Source organism: Micromys minutus (genome assembly GCF_963924665.1).
Source record: "Micromys minutus genome assembly, chromosome: 11".
Taxonomy (NCBI): domain Eukaryota; kingdom Metazoa; phylum Chordata; class Mammalia; order Rodentia; family Muridae; genus Micromys; species Micromys minutus.
Window position 1 is genome coordinate 37,519,594 of NC_137980.1, and position 6,506 is coordinate 37,526,099.

Below are 6,506 nucleotides of genomic sequence, written 5' to 3' on the forward strand. Positions count from 1 at the left end.
AGCTTTCTGACTCCCGCAGTCTCTAGCACTGTACACCATTGCGACTCCTCCCAACCCCACCTTTGGAAACCTTAGAAACAACAGAAAATAAAATGCCCAAACCTGAGACTGACAGCGAATACATTACCAGAATTGTGAAGGACTTTCTGTTGGTTTATTTAACTCACACAGGCACGGGGGTGGCAGCTGATCCCCCCAGACAGTCTTGTTCTTTACGGAAGAACAGACCGGAAGCCTGAACAGAGGCAGCATGGGCTTGGCACCTATGTGTTCCTGTCAATTACTCAGAAACCTTCAGCTGACAATGAGCAGGACCCCAGGACCCCGGCATCAGCCTCTGCTGACACTGTCTCTGCCTCCCAGAGCACCATGGGAGATTCAAGCTCCATGGTAACGCTTCCACCGAGTTGCAAGAAGGTCTGCACTAGCCTGTGAGAGTGGTCCTCAGAAAGAAGCTTCCTGCAAAATGTCTCCGTAGATCTTGGAAACCAAACTTTCATGGCGCGTCACAGCACACCAATTTGACGGGGATTTTATCTTTTGAAATATGATCCAAAAAAGTCCATAAATAATTATTACAGAAAAGCAGCGTAGTGCAGTCTCTCACTTCATTTTCATACAAAACCATACGACGCTTTTGGCTTTAATGTTACCCCGGGCATCCACAGCAAAGCCTTCTCCTGGGATCATCTTAAAAGTTCAGTTTTAAAATTCGAGACAATTATCAGTGCTCACGCACTTGGTGATGCTACACGCCCTGGGTCAAGCTCTGCCTCTGGCCTTGTTTGGAAATGCCATAAGAAGAGTCTCAACCAGAACTGTGGCTCAATAAAAATCTTTCGGTCTATTTACACACGCACAACCTGACTTGCATTCTGACTGAGTGACTTCTGTGAATCACTGAGTGAAGAGACAAGAGTTCAGCACCTTGACCAAGACAGCATTTTTCCATAGTCCTGCTCCATGATGCAGACTCGCTGTTCATTAAACCACTTCTGGGTTGTTTTCAGTGGATGACAGTGGGGACAACCTACTTAGTTTCATAAGAAACTTAAAATTGTTTGACAGCCGAGTTTTTCTGAGTTCCCTTCTCCACTGCTTTGTGAACACTTGCAATCACCATCCTGTCATGCTGAAGTTCTGTGGTTTCCCTTTTTACATCTTCTGATCTAATTTACTGTCATTTCCCAGAAGGCTCTAATTTTGTGTCTTTACTCATCCCATTTCATTTTTCCCTGTTTTTTGTTAATTTGGGGAGTCTGTCTAATTTTCAAGTTAATTTCCCATACAGTTTGACACACTCCATATACATTTGGGGAGATTCCATGTAACAAAGGACACACACAGACACACAGACACACACACACACACACATACACACACACACACACACACAGAAGATAGCATGAATTAACAAAAGAACAGGCAGGACTGACTGGTAAGCCTAGGAGGACCTCTGTCTTTTAAGAGTTAGACAAGGAGCACATGTTAAACTTCATAACCAAGTAATCAGATTGTCTGTGTGCTCAGCACTTCTATAGGCATCAAGACATGTATGTGTTAACATAAACACCAATAGGCTTCATTTGAAGTTGCCTTCCACTGCCTGTCTGTCTTCCATATCCCTATATCCAGCTATCGGATATAGATGATGAACACACACTGACACACACCTCCCCTCCCCACCCCCCACACTTTGTTTGCTCTCCTGGAGTTTTTATTCGCAATCGTCTGCGTTCCTACTCAAGAATACTGTTGTGTTTTGGTTTATGATTGTAAATAAAGTTTTTGAGCTTCAGTCCTCACCCCTGCCCCCAGCTGCTTTTTCTCTGTCCTTTGAGAAGTTTCTTTGTGTTCCAAGAATGTTTTAAAATTCAATTGTTTCTAAAACACAGTTTGGGGAGCATGACTGGATAATTAATAACAGCAAACATGCAGGCAGGCAGTGGTCTCTAATTGATTTATTCTGCGATGTGATTTGCAATTGTTAGGTGATCTTAATCACATTAGGTGTACTTGGTGGTGAACTTCTTGCATTCACAAATTTAACCAGAAAACTTAGTCAGGAGGTGTTAAATTTCAATTCATTCTCTAAAGTAAGAGCTTATACTTGTCTTCCTGTGAGCTGAAACAAGTTGCTAGAACAAAAGGCAGGAGCAACAACAACCCTGTCAACACATGTTTTAAAGTTTAAGACAGAGGATTTGAGGTGAGTTGAAATTTGGGCATCTGAGGCTGGCATATCCAACGCCACAAATTTAAATGAAAAGCCAAGGAGAGCCCTAAGACCTTAGACTTTGTGGACTACAGCTGCATAGAGTGTATTTTATTATGAGAAAGTATAAATCTTTGTTTATTCTGTAAGTTTCTGTTATTAACATTTGTGGGAATTGAGTTATCCTGGACATGTTAGTTTTTTGATCAGCATCCACAATCTAAATACTATACACCAGAAGTATCTTCCATTTATGCCAATCAAACAATTTTCAGACCTTGGCAGCCAGCCCAGGGAGGGTAATGCTGGCCCAGTTGAGGGCCAATGCCTGAGCCTTCAGTCTTCTGAAGAGATTAGACTCTCATGTGTGTCCCTCCCTGTGCTGAGCACAGGGTGCGAAGGAACTTGGCTTCTGTGGATGTGGCTGTATAATCAAAGTCAGAGTGTAAATACACATGGCATTCAGCTTAGCTAAGAGGGAGAGATAGTTTTCTAGAGAGAATGTAAATTGAGTACAGAGTGGGGATAATAGTTAGCTGGTTGGGGAACTTTCAAGGCCCTGTAAAGAACTATAGAATTGCCCGGGTCAGTGAGAAAACACACCTAGTGGTAAAGGGGAGAGAAGCTGCTCACTAAGCAGATGTCTGAAGTCGAGGCTAGATGGTTCTGTTCATCTGGGCTTGACACCAAAATCCATGGCTAATAAATAGCAGACTAAACAATAGAAGAAAAGCCAGCCAGCAACACCTGGCATACAGGAACCACCTTCCTGAAATTTGAATCTCACGATATACCAGACTTACCCTATTTTCAAGTAACATCTGGAGCAAACTGGGTTTACAAAGATTTTGGGTTCTAGAGACAGATCAGTGGTTAAGAACATTGGCTGTTCTTTCAGAGGAGCACGGGTTTGATTCCCAGTAACCACATGGAAGCTAGCAGACACCTGAGGCTCAGTTCTGGGAGTCCAATGGCCTCTGCAGGCACCAAACATGCAAGCATTCCTGCAGGTAAAACATACATACACATAGAATGGAAATAAATACGTTTTCAAAAGGAGATGTGTGTACTTAACTCACGATTCTGAAGGTTCACAAGCTGAGTTTGGATGGATCGCCCTCATTTAATCCCTAGTAAATGTCAAAGAATGGCATTATTATGTTGGCAGAGTGAGACCAGTCCTCCAAAAAAAAAAAAAAAAAAAAAAAAAAAAAAAGAGCCTACGAAGCAATTTAGCACCTGGCCAAGCACTAACAGTGTCTGTTTTCTTAGGAGCTCGGAGGATTTCAAGAATGGGCTTCAATCAACCCAGAACTCTTCATCTATCAGGAATTCTTCCTAAAGCCATGGGACTTTATCACATTGCCCTGCCTCTAGAATACCTACCATCATAAACACTGGAGACCTCTAGCATCTCTTAAAAACTGGAGAGTTGCTATGTGTGGGTCATGTTTCCTTTCTCACTTTAGGTACCACAGGGTCTATGTAAAACAAGGTAGGAACACAGACATGTGGCTGAAGCATTACTAAGTCAATAGTTATGTGAATATCTGTGAATACCATCTTTTCCCATCACCTATTCACTGAAGGTATGAGACCACAGTTCCTTGGTTCCTTTAGATTCCATGTTACCACACTGCATTGACTCCCTGGTGGGAAAGGCTGGGTGTGCTTAGGCTAGAGCCTCAGCCAGCTCCTGGGTGGCCTTGGGGTCAAAGATTCAAACTCCCAAGTTTCTTGTTTAGTGTGCTACTGAAATCACTCATTAGGTTGTGAGAGTTTTCTCAAAATTCACCAATTCTTGGCTTTATCATCATCTATTTAAATATGACAGGGAAAAGCTAACCTGGGAGTCTGTTCTAGAAAAGGATTTCCTCCCAGACAAGAGCACTTTGTTTCATTTTAGGGTATGGCAGAAAATATTTTTTAAAAAGGTTCTGTTGTTTCTGGTCCAGAGGTCTCAATCTGCAGGAGCCGCTGCAGTGTGGACCCAAGCACCCAGTCAGTGTCCTCTAGGTGGTTAGTTACCAAGCATAATATCCACACATCTCATTTTGTGGTACCCATGCGCCCTCGCCCTCACCTCGTGCGGGCAGCAGAGCTGTAACTGCACACTCCAGCTGCCTCTCAGTCATTGTTTTCACACACTGTCCTCAAAGCCCAGTAAAATCATGACTCAACAATCAATAACTTATCAAACAGATTTATATGTTAAATTCTCAATTCACAACACATCCAAACAATAAATTCACTGCCAATCAATAAAGATATAAACTGCCTACCTAGACAAGATAAAACCAATCTAGTTCACCTTGATCTGAACCATCCTCCTCTGCCGCCTCCATCTTGAATCTCCTGCTTCTCCTTCTCTTCCACTTTACCAAAACTTTTGTTCCTGCCCCACTCTCTACTGTCCAATCATGTAATGCCTTGACATCAACCTACAATAAGATGTGTCTGCTTCTAATAATTCAGGATGATCTCTAATACTATTATTAATAAATATTACTCTTGTGTCAGAGTTTGTAAGTGTGTGTGTATGTGTGTGTATCTTTAATGTTTAAGGCCTGGTGTATTTTTATTTGTTTTTTGAAAACCCTGTCTGAACTTACAGTCCTCCTTTTTCTGTGTTTTTCTTGCCAAGTTTTCTAGGCAAACCTTGAACTTCAATCCTCCTGCATCAACCTATCCAGCCTTACAGCAGCTGGGATCACATACCTATACGCCAATCCCAGCATGCATCCTTTTTGTTGTTGTATTTTACAGTTTTGGGGTTGCTGCTTCTGCTACTGCCAGTTTTTTAAAAGTTCCTCCAAGTAGACCAGATAGGCCTAGAGCTAGTAGCAACCTTTCTACCTCTACCTTCTGAATTCTGGCCTAACAAGCATGTGGACTTTGCTAAACATATGTTCTTTTTCAGAAAGAGGTGCTAAAATCATCTCAGTTTCAGGAGCTATAGGCTAGGTCTTCTTTGTCAGGGCACAGGATGGACAAGCCTATGGTCTCTCCCATCACTGGTGAGTGAGAAGGTACCAGGGGATCAGGAAACATTGGAAGATGTTTACATAGACCCACGACTTCTCCCCAGTAGCAATCAGAAAAGTGGTCCTTAAAGGTACTCACCCAATTTTGCTGAGTGTAACTGCTCAACATATTTTTAAGACACTAAGTTGTCTCAGTAATTACCTGGTTAACAATTAAACCAACCATCTTGAAGGCAAAACTGAGGAATGTCTGAGTTATAGAGTCAGATCCAGAAGTGAGTCGTAAGGACGGCGGGCAGACATTAGGGAAAGATAACTGATTAGGTTCTAAAAGGAAAGGAGGTGCACACACGGTGTCCTGCCAGGCTTCCAAATCTCCTGAAACTCTGCCAAGGAGCTTAATATCTTAACTCCTGCTGCATCAGAACCAGAAACAAATAAAAGTGAACTCACAACCTTACTTTGAAAGCTGATTATTGAGAAATTGCTGTGTTCTGCATAAAATCTTTTATTTGGGATATGACTATTCACTTTCCTTCCAATGTCTTGACTTGAATAATAAGCAAATTGAGCACCTCTTCTTTCATCTCTGATGTCTAGAATTTTACATAGATTACATGAGATGTGAGGGACATCTTTTGAAATGCAACACAAAATTATGCGGTCCTGGGGGATAATTGAAATGCGAGCATTTTAACGTCTTTCATAAACATTTATTTGATTTTTCCACTATCCGATTCATTTTAATAATCTTACATTGATATCTTTATGTTTCTCTATAAAGTAATTTGAAGGTGGTCATAATTTCATCTGCACTGGGTCATTAAATTACCTATTTAAAGACTATTTTGTAAGAAAGGTACATGGACTTGTGTGTTTCAATCTGGAACTTGGAAAGCAGAATCAGATGGACGGTCAGGGTTCTAAAAGGCGACCTGGTCAGTTGGAGGGCAGTGTGGGTGGCATTGTGACATCCTGTCCAAGGCAACATTTTTAGAAAGCTAATTTACCCAATTTAGTGTGCACCCACCTCAAGTTTCCCGACACAAGTACATTTTTCGTATCCAACCCTTGCTGATTTATTTACATTATGCATACTTCTAGCTTTTTAATAGTCTCTTATTGTCTTCTGCTCATTAATTTTAATTATTTCTCATGAAGTGATACAGATATTTAAGGTTATATTCTTATGCCTACAGTGCTAACCACATTTAACATTTTAATACATATGGTCCTCATACATTCCAAGCATGTTTATTGCTATATTGCTAATTTAGTCTTCAATCCTAAGATTTTTTGAGAATTGT